Raw genomic sequence first — 12668 nt, forward strand, 5'->3', positions numbered from 1 at the left:
GGTCATTTGTAATTTTAACAAGTGCAGTTTCTGTGCTATGGTGGGGCCTGAAACCTGACTGAAATTCTTCATACAGATCATTTTTATGCAGGAAGGTGCTCAATTGAGCAGACACAACTTTCTCTAAAATTTTAGACATAAATGGAAGATTTGAAATAGGCCTATAATTTGCCAGTACACTAGGATCTAGTTTTGGTTTCTTAATAAGAGGCTTGATAACCGCCAGCTTGAATGGTTTTGGGACGTGTCCTAAAGTTAACGACGAGTTTATGATATTGAGAAGCGGTTCTTCGGCTACAGGTAACAGCTCTTTCAGTAATTTAGAGGGTACAGGATCTAATAAACATGTTGTTGGTTTAGATACAGTGATAAGTTTATTTAGCTCTTCCTGTCCTATGGTTGTAAAGCACTGCAGTTTATCTTTGGGTGCGATGGATGAAACTGAAGTGTTAGACGCTGTAGAATCTACATTCGCTATTGTATTTCTAATGTTATCTATTTTATCAGTGAAGAAATTCATAAAGTCATTACTATTTAACGTTGGTGGAATATTTGAATCAGGTGGCGTCTGGTAATTTGTTAACTTAGCCACTGTGCTAAATAAAAACCTTGGATTGTTTTGGTTATTTTCAATGAGTTTGTGTATATGCTCTGCCCTAGCAGTTTTTAGAGCCTGTCTATAGCTGGACATACTGTTTTTCCATGCAATTCTAAAAACTTCTAAGTTAGTTTTTCTCCATTTGCGTTCAAGACTACGAGTTAATTTCTTGAGAGAGTGAGTATTACTGTTATACCATGGTACAGTACGTTTTTCTCTAACTTTTTTCAATTTGATTGGGGCAACAGCTTCTAATGTATTAGAGAAAATAGTGCGCATGTTGTCAATAATTTCGTCTAATTCGTGTGTATCTTTGGGTATAATTAGCAGTTGAGATAGATCAGGCAGGTTATTTGCGAATCTTTCTTTGGTGGCTGGAACAAACGCTGCGACATATAGTTAATATCAGTTATACGCAGCATGCACGATACAAGGAAATGGTCTGTAATATCATCACTTTGAGGTACGATATCTATAGCAGTAAGATCGAGTCCATGCGATATAATTAAATCTAGTGTATGATTAAAACGATGAGTGGGCCCGGTGACATTTTGCTTGACTCCAAAGGAGTTTATTAGGTCAGTAAACGCAAGTCCTAATGTATCATTTGCATTATCAACGTGAATATTAAAATCTCCCATGATTAGCGCCTTATCAACTGTAACTAGAAGGTCTGAGAGGAAATCTGCAAATTCTTTTAGGAATTCTGTATACGGCCCTGGTGGTCTATACACAGTAGCCAGAGCAAGAGATACATTAGATTTCTTTTCCATGTCTGACAGAGTAACATTTAGCAGAAGTATTTCAAAAGAGTTAAACCTGTATCCTGTTTTCTGGGTAACATTGAGAATATCACTATATATTGTTGCAACACCCCCGCCACGACCAGTCTGACGGGGCTCATGCTTATAACAGTAGTTTGGTGGAGTAGACTCATTTAGACCAAAATAATCATTTGGTTTTAGCCAGGTTTCAGTCAAGCAGAGTAAATCAAAACTATTATCGGTGATAATTTCATTTACAATAACTGCTTTTGGTGCGAGTGATCTAATATTTATGAGCCCAAACTTTAAAAATTGTTTTTGTTCATTTACTTTACATTTTTCTGGTTTAATAACGATAAGATTTTTTCTAGATCCTACATTATATTTATATTTTGACCTCACTATTCGGGGAACAGACACAGTCTTAATAGGTTTTACAGCGCAAGTACTTTTAGCATTTAAGCAGTTGGAGCAAAACTCATCATAATGCTTATTTGAGAATTGTCTTACTAGTCACATGGAGCGAAGTGTCCTGGAGATGCTGTCAGAGAGAAGCTCCGCTCCAATTCTGCTGGGGTGTAATCCATCAGCGCGAAACAGTTTAGGACGCTCCCAGAAAAGATTCCAGTTATTAACAAATAGCAGTTTCTGTTCTTTACACCATGACAACAACCATTCATTTAAAGCAAAAAGTCTACTGAACCTTTCGTGTCCTCGTCGATACGTGGGCAGTGGTCCTGACACGACGATCGTCGCCGCGGGCGTCGTGCTGCGAACCGTCTCGATCAGGCTCCTGAAGTCCCTCTTCAGCGTCTCCGTCTGCCGCAGCGTGGTGTCGTTAACTCCGGCGTGAAGCACGACCGCTCTGGGGCTCTCGCCGTCCTTCAGGATCGCGGGTATCTGCGCAGAAACATCGAGAACACGAGCACCAGGCAAACAATGAGTGTGCACTTTACCTTCGGCTAACGTAGCACTTACGTGTCGGACGATGGACTCTCCGATGATCACAGCGTCGCGTCCTGTCTCGCCGAGGGGAGCGAAGCGGTTCTGGATGGAGATCTCGAAGGCAGGAGGGGGAGAAGTAGTCGCCCGGGACCCAGCTCGCGTCCTCCGCTGTGGATGCACCCAGGGTCCGTGGTGTCCCGGCGTCGCAGTGAAGGACATCTGGGAAGATCGCGTCCTGGGTGCACCGGGCCTGCGCAGAGAAACACACGGAGTAGACGTGGTGGGACTGTTAACAGTACGCTGTATACTTACCCCGGACTTGTGAGCGTCAGCCCGGGATGATTCCAGCGCGGCTCTCCGCTCTCTCAGCTGGGCCTGCTTCTGTTCCAGGTCGCGAATCTGCTTCCCCACGGCCTCGAGCTCGAGCTGCACAGAGTGGAGACATTCATCCGCCATTAAAGCAAGCAACAGTGAGTACAGCAGTGGTAATGTGTGAGAATAGAGTATTAGCAATGTAAGCGCAGTTAGCAGCAACCACGCTTGCTGATGCTAACTGGCTAAAAGCTAATAGCGGACCCGGGAGATCAAAATAAAACTAGTGATAGCGAGGCGCTCTGATTGTTTTTGTTGTAGAATACAATAGAGGATATATTCACGCGTTATATAAACGGAAACAATGATGTATAAAATTGATTTTTAAGTTAAAAATAGTAAATGAAAAGAATATAGTGACGGAGCTCAAACGTAGTACAGCCTGTATGTGAAAAGTGCATCATAATTTAAGTTATTGCCTCTCAAAAGAAATATTTGACCTCGAAAGATTTGACCTCTCAAAAGAAAGATTTGACCTCAACCTTTTCTCTCTCTTTCCTTGCCTCCTGTTTTTCCATATCCAGTTCCTCCACCTCGTCGCTCTCCTCTTTATCATTTACTTCCTTGTCATTTGCACCATTCTGTTCTGTTTCTCCATCCTCTCCCTCCGCTGTATCATCCTCCATTCTGTCTACTTCTCCATCCTGGTGACTTTGGTCCTTCAACTTCTGATTTTCCATATATTCTATTTGCTTTTGTCGTTTGTTTTCCATTGGTTCAAAAGTCTCTGTGGTTTCTGCAATCTCATCTTGCACCTGCCTATCCATACTTTGTTGCTCCTCTGATTGCTTCTCGTTACCTTCCATCCAGCATTCACATATATTTAGAGGTTTGCCACAGTCTGGACATTCAATTGCTGTACAGTCTCTTGAGAAATGTCCTTGATCATTACATTTAAAACATTTCAACTCAGGACAGTCTTTGATGATATGTTCTGGACTTAGACAAAATCTACAAGTTTTGACCTGCCTATTATCCTGAAGTACTGTGAGCCTTCAGTTGTCTCAAACCTTGTACTATATGGCAATGATGCCACCTCCTGGAACTTAACCTTAACAAATCTTGTCCCATCCTCTATCTCCATTCCTGGGTAAAACCTCCTCATTTTCTCTGTTATGGGAGTAACTCCCCATCCTTCCAATTTCGAGGTTATGTCATCATCATCTAAATACACAGGCAGATGCATGAACGAGACTACATAATTTCTGTCCTGGAGTTTTTTAACATCACATCTTTGTCCTTTAATTTGCAAACCATTTAACAGTCCATCACAAACATCCACCCTCAAAAGTCACTTCATATTGTTTATTAGTCTTTGGTCTTACCGCAATATTTTTTTCCACGCTCACTTTTTCCTTTATTGCTCTAATAATGTCCTCTGCTCCTCCATTAAGCACTTTACTGATGTCAATTATTGCTGTAGCTTCTTTTGAATAGATCCTTTGTTTCTTCATTTATTTCGCCATCATCCCTTCTCCTTGTCTTAATCCTTTTCCTTGGCCAATTGCATTAGCTTATTTCAAATTCGTTGCTAGTTGTGAAACAAGCAGTTGATCCATTTCACTCATTCTGAATAAAAATGAAAAAATTAAACCACTCCCCAGACAGTGTGAAGCTGCTGGTTCGTGGTTTAAAACTTATTAAATAGATAAAGAAAAACTTCTCTTACAATTCAATCTTAAATAAAAAAATAATAAACAAACAAACAATACAAGAGTTAGCTTCCGTCCTTTCTACACAAACTTGCACTTCCTGGATTGTACCACTACAATGAACAGGGTTGCAGAGGTTGGTATGGCCGTAAGCGAAAACTGCTGCAAAGAGATGGCTATTTAAAGATCAGCCACTTTAATCACAAGTACATTACATAAGAAGGGAAGAAAACCCAAAAGCTTAGAGCACCTGGCATTCCCAAGCAGTCTCCCATCCAAGTACTAATCAGGCATAGCCAGGTATGGCCATAAGCGAAGGCTGCTGCAAAGAGAGGGCAATTTAAAGATCAGCCACTCTAATCTCCAGTATGTTATATAAGTAGGGAAGAAAACCCAAAAGCTTACAGCACCTGGCATTCCCAGGCGGTCTCCCATCCAAGTAGAAACCAGAACCAAACATGCTAAGATTCAAAGACTGGGCATTTAATCTTTTTTTTTTTTTTGCAAGATTATTATATAATTAGTGAAAAATTTCCGAAAATCTTACAGCACCTGGTATTCCCAGGCGGTCTCCCATCCAAGTACTAACCAGGCCCAAACCTGCTTAGCTTTCCGAGATCAGACGAGATCGGGCATAGCCAGGTTGGTATGGCCGTAAGAAAAAGCTGCTGCAAAGAGATGGCTATTTAAAGATCAGCCACTCTAATCACAAGTACATTATTTAAGTAGGGAAGAAAACACAAAAACTTAGAGCACCTGGCATTCCCAGGCGGTCTCCTGTCCAAGTACTAATCAGGCATAGCCAAGTATGGCCGTAAGTGAAGGCTGCTGCAAAGAGAGGGCAATTCAAAGATCAGCCACTCTTATCTTCAGTACATTATATAACTCTAAAAAATGTAGAATGGATTTTGTTTATCTGAAACAGTCGGTTTCAGTATATTTTTTTATAACCGTTTCATTTGTAACCTTTTAAAAGAACAGAAAGTTTTTCAACCTTAGTTAAATTGCTTTAGATTATATAAATTATATAAAGGATAGAATATAAAGAACGGAATGTTTTTCAACTGTAGCTTTGCTGTACTGAGGCATGAAAAGGAGGGGGGTGTCAGACAGAAAGAACGCGCGCATGCGGGCACGAGTGCGGCTCAACTATGTTTTTGAGACAGGGTAAGCTCATTCAGAGAGAGTCCGACAGATGGAGCTGTGAGTCCCCATTTCACAAGCTGTAGGTTTTCTCTAAAATAAGCCAATTTTATTCAGCTAAACAATTGGTTTTAATATGCTTTTTATATTCTTTTAAAGAACAGAATGTTTTTCAACCTTAGTTAAATTGCTTTAGATTATGTATATTATATAAATTATATAAAGGATAGGATGTTTTACATATGAATTTGAATTAACTAAAATGTTTTTTTTTCAACCTTTAATTGTTTTAGATTATATAAATTATAGAATGTTTTATATATAAATGTGAAATAACTGAATGTCACATATATAAAATAACTAAAATGTTTTTTCAACTTTAGCATGATAATTATAGAATGTTTTATATATGAAATAACTAAAATGTTTTTTCAACCTTAAATTGCTTTAGATTATATAAAGCAGTGATCCTCAAATCTGGCTCTCGAGATCCACTTTCCTGCGAAGTTTAGCTCTAACCCTAATCAAACACGCATGAGTTTGCTAATCAGTGTCTTCAGGATCATTAGAAAATCACAGGCAGGTGTGTTTAATTGGAGTCGGAGCTAAACTCTGCAGGAAACTGGATCTCGCGAGCCAGATTTTAGGATCACTGATATAAAGGATAGGATGTTTTACATATGAATGTGAAATAACTGAAATGTTTATTCAACTTTTAATTGTTTTAGATTATATAAATTATATAATGTTTTATATATAAATGTGAAATAACTGAATATCACATATCTGAAATAACCGATCCCATTTATATACTGCTCAGGAATGTAATGGGAGGGCACACACACACACACACATGACAAAGATCAAACAACCGGCAAAAGCTTCTGTCAAAACCACTTGATCGATGCATGGGAGGGTTCATATAGCTCAAAACTACCCGTCAAAAACTATGATTTAGGACTAACTAGGTCAATAGGGTAATAGCTTCTGTCAAAACCACATAATCAATGGGTGGGGAGGGGTCATAGGTTAACCCATGAACTCATTCGGAAAGTTCAACCCATCCATCATAAGGTCACCAGACGTTCAACCTGTCAAAAGGTCAAAGGTCAAAGTCGTAAATCATCTTGACACAATGTACCAGATAGGAACTACTCACTTCTAGATTATTCTCCAGCGCTCCCACCATTTTGAATCATTTCTAACCAATCCTCTGGAATTTTACTTTTAACCTCTTCAAATTGTTTTCTTAAAACATCCACATTATACTCTTTTGCTTCTTCCATTGCATCTATGATTACTTAAAAAAAACTTTAAAAACCTTCTTTGAATTCATATAAAATGCCCCTTACTTTTAAAATGCCTACATCTACGCATTTCTTAAAATAGAGTTATTTTCCTTGTGTCCTGGTCTTTTTGTTTAAAAATAAAGGTTGATTTAAAATGATTCCCCTTCCAACAGGTTTAAAATCTACCTTTGCTAAAAAAGACCCCCAAGCACTTAAAACTTCCTTGTCTTCCTAAATTCTGGTATTCCTTGTATCATCCAGTTCTTCAATTTCATCCATAAAATATTGTCTCCAATTTGTAAATTTCCACACTTATTTAAATAAAACTCCATAGTTCCCTTCCAATCTTCTTTATATTCGTCATCTAAATATTTCTTGACCACTTTTACCCTCATACTCTTCATTTTTTGCTCCAGATCTACTAGTCCCACCCTCCCTCCTCTACCGGCCCAATCAAAGTGTTGTAAGCAATTATTGGGTTTTTTTCCCATAAAAACTCTAAAATTTATATTTTTTATTCTTTGTCTCACCCACAGCGGCATTGATGCTACATGTAAAACGTACCAGATTTTTGATAACATTAAAACATTTACTATTAAAATCTTTCCTTTTAAATTTAAAAACCTGTTTCTCCAAAAGACCAACCTTCTTTCCATCCCATCCACTATTTCCCCCCACATATTATCCTGTACATTCTTTGAATTTTTTCCTAAAAGCACACCTAAAATCTTAAATTCCTGCACTTCTGTGAAACTCCAACACCCCGTTAAAACCGGTACACTCCCAAATCTCATGTATTCAGTTTTCTCTTCATTTATATTTGCTCCTGACTCTTGACAATACCAACTGATTTTATCCATTACATTTTTAACACTCTGCAAATTTTCCACTATTATTGCAGTGTCGTCAGCATACTGGTTAATCTTATATAGCTCCTTTCCTCTATTTATTTCAATTCCTTTTATTTATTTACAGTTTTTAACTATCAGTTCTAAAGGCTCTGCCACTAAAGAATATAATTGTGCTGATAATGGGCATCCTTGTCTTATAGATCTAGTTAAAATAAAAGGCTCAGTTAAAAAACCATTACACTTTACTTTTGTTAATGTTTCTTTGTAAAAAAATAATAATCACTTTATAAAATTCTCCCCAAAACCAAACTGCTCTAAAATAAAAAATAAAAACCCATGCTCCACTCTATCGAAAGTTTTTTCAAAGTCCAAACTAATAAAATAACAATTTTTGTCTTCTCCACTGACATAACTTACCCTGTCTCTTATACAGTTTGTTATATCAGCTCTCGTGTTTTCTTCTCTTTCTGTCTGATGTGTCATTTACCTGCTGTACGCAGCTGGTGTACGCCCGCCAAGCTCTCCTAGACATCCGCATCTCCGTTGGGGATTCATTCGCGAACTTTCACACCGTAGACGTGGATTGCCCACTTCACAAACCGTACGAGCCTCCTCGAACCATCTTCCTGCACGATATCTGCCGGTGGCCGCTTAGCACCGTGCGGAGAAAGTAAAGGAGGAAACGAGGTAGCCGCGGAGGTTACATGATGAAACTGAAAGCTTATTTACAAGCTGACATTTCGTTTGGACGCAGATCTGTAGCATGGCACCCGCGGGACGCGGTTTACTGATGTCTTCGTCCTGTTTTCCCTCTACATCTAAATCTTGCCACTCAGGTTGATCTCCGCAGTGTTGGCCGACGTGCCCAGAGGAACGGGGTAAATCACGGAAATCTGCGCTCATTGAGAAAAGCGCCGTCATCTCACGTGTCTATTCCTCCACCTAATTTGGCGCTAATAAACGCCCGCTCCATGGTGAATAAAACCTTTTTATTAAACGACTTCTACTCATCACACAACTTGGATTTTATGTTCATCAAAGAATCATGGATAAAGGTCGGTGATTTAACTCCCTTATCAGAACTGGTTCCAGCAAACTGTACATTTTTTAACTCTTCTCGTCCTAATGGACGCGGAGGTGGGATTTTAACTATTTTAAATAACTCTCTCTCCTCACATTGCCGGCTGGTCCCTGCAACGGCCTTCCCCAGCTTTGAAACTTAGCTTCTCCACCTAGATTGGAATGGTCCCATCTGTATAGGGGTGATATACCGTCCTCCACTCTTCACTAAGGATTTTATACTGCAATTCACTGAGTTCATTGGCAACATTGCCACAAACTATGATTGCTTCATTATGATGGGCGACTTCAATATTCATGTCTGCTGTCATTCAATTTCCGTGTCGCAGGAGTTTCTTGACTTAATAGATGCCTTTAACCTACTGCAGTGGGTCAAAAACTCTACCCACACTCAGGGCCACACACTTGACCTTTTGTTATCTTATGGGGTTGATGTCACTGATATTGTTATCTCTGATTTTCCTCTCTCTGATCACAAGCCTATTTTATTCTCACTGTCTCTTCTGGAGCCTCCTCAACCCACTATTGATCCTGTTATGTCGTGGTTCTATTCTCCTTCTATTCTCCAAACTTTGAATTGTGCTTTACTGAGCTATGCTCTCACTGGCACTTGGACCAACCTTTATCTGACCTGGATACAGATCAGCATCTTTTAAATTCTGCCTGGCTTAAAGTAGCAAACATGACTGCTTCTCTTAAGCCTCACAAACCCAAACCAAAATCAGATGTGTGGCAAAATTCTGACACTCGTCACCAAAGACAAATATGTAGAAAAGCTGAACACAAATGGAAACGTGACAGGCTAAGTGTCTCCTTCTGCATGTTCAAAGAATCTCTTACTGCATACCAGAACACTGCTAAATCAGCTAAAGCCACATACTTCTCAAACTTAATTGAATCCAATCACTCTAACCCTAAGGTCTTGTTTTCTGTCATTCATTCTGTCTTAAACCCATCTGGTAAATTCTCTGTTGCCTCAGATGCTCTATGTGAAGACTTCCAGAGATTTTTTATTAACAAAATCACTACATTAAGGACCAGTATCTGCCCTAATTTAACTCTCCCCCCTATTATGCCTCGTACCTCCTGTGTTTGGGAGGCTTTTGTTCCCATTAACCTCCAGACACTGAAGGATGTGAGCGCCAAGCTCAAACCTTCATTCTGCCCAAATGATATCATTCACCCGAGATTTTTAAAATTAATCACCAACTGGGTCCAGGTATGGTATCCCTTATTAACAAGTGTCTAAGCACTGGCTCTGTTCCGGCCAATCTTAAAGTGGCTACGGTCACTCCTCTGCTCAAGAATCCTTCACTGGATCCTTCTGTTTTAAAAAATTACCGGCCCATCTCTGTCCTACCTTTCATTTCCAAGTTATTAGAGAAAATCATGTTGGATCAGTTCCAACACTTTTTGTCAAATAACTGTATATATGAGGTCTTTCAATCTGGGTTTAGGACTGCCCACAGCACTGAGTCCGCTCTCCTGCGTGTGCTAAAAGACATTAATCTATCCACTGACTGTGGGGACATTGTGGTTCTAGTTCTCCTAGATCTGTCGGCGGCTTTTGACACCGTTGACCAACCTACTCTGTTAGCTAGACTGGAGACGTGGGTGGGCATAAAAGGCTCTGTCCTGTCATGGTTCCAGTCTTACCTTACTGACAGAAAGTTTTTAGTAAAGATGGGAAACTTTTCCACAGGGCTCTATTTTGGCTCCCTCTCTATTTTCTCTTTACATGCTACCGCTGGGCACAATTTTTAGGAAACACTGTGTATCTGTGTAGAGGAGGTGAAGGCATGGCTAGCTCAAAATTTCCTATCCCTTAATGATGATAAGACCGAGGTCATTGTTTTCAGCCCGACTGAAAGGTCCCAGTGCACATGCCCAGACTTGGGGAGTCTATCTCCCTTTAAATCTACAGGACTGCGGAATTTAGGTGTTCTTGTTGACCAGTCTTTAAAGTTTGATAAACACATCTCATCTGTAGTCATTTCTGGTTTCTACCAACTTCGCTTACTATCCAAAATCAAATGCTTTCTCACTCCAATAACTCTGGAAATGGAGGTTCATGCTTTTGTAACCCAGGGTAAATATAAATAGAGAATAATAGTAAAATTAATTAATAAAATTAAAGTAAAATATAAATAGTAAAATTATATGGTTCTATTTTCCCAGTCACCTGAACACACCCTTCATTTATATCATCATGCAGGAGTCACATGGTAGGTTCAGTGAATGCTTTCAACCAATCATAGCATGCAAGCATGTTTTTACAAGCTGCAGTGAGTTTCCCCAATCAGTAGTGTGAGGGGGAAGCCACCGGAGCAGTTGCACTCGGTATGTCTCTATACAAACAATGCTTTTCCGCTTATTTCCATCTTAAATGCTTGTTTAATTTTAGCATGCGATCCTGTATTTGTAGTGTCGCCCACCGTCGTCTTTAGAAGCCGACTAGTGCCGCGGTATGTCGAATATCTGTAGGAATTGGTGAGTCTGTTTGTTGTTGTGTCCGCTAGCATGTTATTATGGCACTGACAACTTTATTGGCATCCTTATTATAATGACGGGTTCTGCTAGCTTAATGCTTATAGCATTAAGCCATCTCATTGTATTGTATCCATCCCTATGGAATTCTATTGGGGTTTATAAATTGTAATGTAAACCTAGCACTTTGTTTCAAAGCTATGGTTTTAAGTATTTAAATGATTTATATACTGAGAGATAGGATTATCAATTGTATCGAATGGAGTGTTATGTAGGAAATAATTCCATTATTTATGGGTGGTTGTTTCCATGCATTTTGAGTATTTTTGTACAATTGTGTTATTGTGTATTGTATTGTTTTATACAATTGTGACTATCTCTGGTGCAGTATTTTGAATACTATGGTGTACACAAATATAGAATATAAAACTAGCTAGTAGGTAAATTTATATTATGAGTAGTGATTAAACCATAGGTCCTGTTTAATTAATACAGGCCAGGTGCGGCCAGTTGCGGGCCAGTTGATGGCGAGCTATCATTACCTGGAACAGAACCTGCCTCAACAACATCATCGCCACCTGTGGGTTCGGTAGGAGGTTGTGCAGCTTTGCTCACCCCCTCACTCTCATATATACACGCACACAGCCATTCACTAGGTTCTGGCTCATGGACTAATTGCATATCAGGGACCATTCACATTATTTGGACATGGTGTTCATCTTTTATGAGCAAAGAATATAGTCCTATACTGTGTAGTGAATTGTCTTTAAATTGAGTACTCTCCAGTTTTCTGAGTTACAAGTTGTTGTTTACCCTTTGTGAACTACTGAACTTCTCTGCAGATTTGAAATATTTTGGGTATTGTTGTTATTGTTTGTCTTTTGTTTTCACTTAATACATGGTACCAACACAAAATCTAAATTATCTGTCTCTGTGTTATTATTTGCTTTTTCAACACCTCCCTCAGACGAACTTTATCTTTTGTAATGCAATTATTAATTAACTATCTATAGCTATATTTAACACACATACCCTGTGTGTATGCTACATAATTGTGGCGAGCCAGCCTAGGAGGTCTTGAAAGGGTATTTAATATACACATTTTTGAACATTCAGTCTCACCAATATTAATTCGACCATGAATATTTTTGAAACACTTGACATTAAAATACCAAATGCAGTATTGGTCACAGAGTCCAAGGTTGCTGCTGAAGTAGAAGGGTTTCTCGAGCAGTATGGTAGGATAAATCGGGCTCTTACTGTTGATTCGCCCGAGTCCGAGTTTCACGATATGCTCATTGTTGAATTTGAGTCTGGTCTACCTTTGACTCTATTGAATCCACTTCTACCATATACGCAAACTTCTGAGACTGGTATTGTCTATAATATTAAGAATTTATCTCAAGTATATACTGCAAATGTAGGAAGTTCTAAAACTCAGACATATTTAGCTGACTTAAAAGAAGTTGCTAAACTGACTGGACAAA

General features: G+C 39.1%; 1 long non-coding RNA gene and 1 other non-coding gene across 2 annotated transcripts; one reads left to right on the plus strand and one right to left on the minus strand.

Moving 5' to 3' along the window:
• Positions 1-4871: 4871 nt before the first annotated feature.
• Positions 4872-4991, minus strand: LOC127948251 (5S ribosomal RNA). Its single transcript, XR_008151994.1, has one exon. It is a non-coding gene; the product is annotated as a 5S ribosomal RNA (ribosomal RNA).
• A 6015-nt stretch (positions 4992-11006) lies between these two features.
• Positions 11007-12102, plus strand: LOC127947420 (uncharacterized). Its single transcript, XR_008151288.1, has 3 exons — positions 11007-11034; positions 11120-11184; positions 11677-12102. It is a non-coding gene; the product is annotated as an uncharacterized LOC127947420 (long non-coding RNA).
• The last annotated feature ends 566 nt before the right edge of the window (positions 12103-12668 follow it).

The sequence above is a fragment of the Carassius gibelio genome, chromosome A25 (genome assembly GCF_023724105.1).
Source record: "Carassius gibelio isolate Cgi1373 ecotype wild population from Czech Republic chromosome A25, carGib1.2-hapl.c, whole genome shotgun sequence".
Classification (NCBI taxonomy): Eukaryota; Metazoa; Chordata; class Actinopteri; order Cypriniformes; family Cyprinidae; genus Carassius; species Carassius gibelio.